The sequence below is a fragment of the Austrofundulus limnaeus genome, unplaced genomic scaffold (assembly GCF_001266775.1).
Source record: "Austrofundulus limnaeus strain Quisiro unplaced genomic scaffold, Austrofundulus_limnaeus-1.0 Scaffold409, whole genome shotgun sequence".
In the NCBI taxonomy this organism is placed as follows: Eukaryota; Metazoa; Chordata; class Actinopteri; order Cyprinodontiformes; family Rivulidae; genus Austrofundulus; species Austrofundulus limnaeus.
This window is the reverse complement of record NW_013952811.1, coordinates 423,856-425,990: the sequence shown is the minus strand read 5'-3', so window position 1 is coordinate 425,990 and position 2,135 is coordinate 423,856. Positions and strand designations below refer to the sequence as shown.

At 37.6% G+C, this 2,135-nt stretch overlaps 1 protein-coding gene across 1 annotated transcript in view; it reads right to left on the bottom strand.

Annotated features, from left to right (window-relative positions):
* Positions 1-1,678, bottom strand: part of sh3tc2 (SH3 domain and tetratricopeptide repeats 2) — a gene marked incomplete in the record, with an annotated part of 38,066 nt that extends 36,388 nt beyond the window's left edge. The window contains 1 exon segment of the mRNA XM_014024146.1: positions 1,440-1,678.
* Between the last annotated feature and the right edge of the window lie 457 nt (positions 1,679-2,135).

The following is a 2,135-nucleotide window of genomic DNA, read 5'->3' as shown; positions in this document are numbered from 1 at the left end:
ATATATATACATACACACACACAAACACAATACAAATATATAATATACAAAAATTCTGTGCATCTCCTGGGGGCTAAGCCCCCCTTGTCCTTAAAACCTAGTGACACCCCTGATTACTAGTACAGTACATCCTTAATTTTATCCCTAGCCAAAATATGACATTACACCATATTAAAACCCAGCTTTGGTCACCATAATACCAACTAGTCTTTACAAGGTAGATGTGAAGACCAGAAAAAAGCCTAACAAAGAAACAAAAACTATAAACACACAGAGAGACAAAAGAAGGCAATCACATTACTGCCTTCCATAAGGTAATAACAATAATAATATTACTAATAATTACATAAAACAAACTAATGAAAGATTTAAACTACCTAGCTAATCTGTTTTGTAATATATAATGCTATGTTCAACATAATCTATTTTAATATACATTTTTACTGATTTATGATGGTGTTCTTGCTAAGTTATTAAGCAAATAACTAAGAAATGGTAAGTGGCAATTTCAGAAACATAACTATACAATCCCATTCAGATTGGTGGGACAACTGTGTGTTTGTGTATGTTTTATTGTAGATCTAATCTGGATATTGGTGGAAAATGTTGGCTGTAAAAAAAAAAAACAGAAAAATAAGCTTTTCATTCATGATCAGGGAAAAACATTGGGACACAACAAGAAACTTAAGTGTAATGTTGATCTGAAAAACCTCACATCAATGGGCCAAATGAGCCACCCTTAGTGGGCCACTTCTGGCCTGTGGACCACCAGTTGAAAATCACTACCTTCTAGTTTCCACATAGCCTGAAGTGCGACTGTGCCACTTTTGGCTCCATGACAATAAATAACCAACGTCCTAATGAGAAACACATGGTGTCAGATGTGGTTGTTAGAGGTATTTGTGTCTATGTTTGTGACTAAAATGTTATCTGGAAGGAGAGAGAGTAAAGAGAGTAACATGAGACAGGAGCTACGGTCTTCTAAGTTTAGACCAGAGCCCTGGTAGGTTGCACATATGCTAGTTTGTTTGAGATAAAACGTCCTGCAGGGAGATTCCCACAGATTGCACAGCACGGTTTGTTACGCTGAAACAAACACTCTGAATTCAGACATTTTTTGTGGAGAAATCTGTTTTTATCTGCAGGACCTGATGAACTTTCATCTAATGAAACCTGAATGGGGACACACACAGACTTTAAGTCATTGTCATAAACTACTCCTTATGGACTTTGGATCTTTTTATCTCCATAATAAAACCAATAGTAAAAAAATAAAATAAAAAGACAAAATAAATTTCCATATGACAATCAATTCTCCCTGTTAAACTCACTGTGGGTAACTTTATGGTTTAAAGTGCAAAGTACAGCTGTGTTTACAAAAAGGAGTCAGTTTTGGACACAGCCTGAATTAAAAAAATATATAATAATAATAATCTTACCTCTGTGTTGCTGCCAGCCAGCCTTTCCGTTTCAATGCATTATTTGTGCTCTTTAAATCTCTGTTTTTCTTTGTCTGTATAGTTTCACCACAAAGCTGGTAAACTGCAAGTCATTTCAGCTGCTGACTGTCGTCATTCTCCTCTGTCAAAAGCACAGAAAGGCAAATAATAAAAAAAGAAGAGTGTATAAGTCAGTGAGTGGGCTTGTGTGTGTCTGTGTGTGTGTGTGTGTGTGTGTGCCTTTTTTGGAGGCTATCAAAGGCAGCGTGTCACTGACTGAGGAAGTTTTAGGCTCTAACTCCTCCCTACTTTTTTTTTCGTAGAAAGGATGGCACAGCCTACTTTCTCTCCACACACATGCACACATCCACACACACATCCTCCCCTCTATCAGAATCTGGAAACGTTTGAGTCAACAGGAGGACAGAAGCAGTGAAAAAGTCTGGTTATAAAACATGTTTTGCAGCAGGTCATGTGTTCTGTCATTTTCATTAGGCAGAAAAATCTACAGTGCATTTCCTTTTTCTGCGGCACCAGTCGTACCAGTTTGACTCGCCCCKAGTGATGACAGCAGATTACACTCAGCTGCTAAGTAGTTGGGTTCCCAGAATGGAATGCATTTACACAAACCTGTATCACAAGACACACTCACCTAATGTACTCAGATTACAGGAAGTGTGGTGAAATACCAGCTGG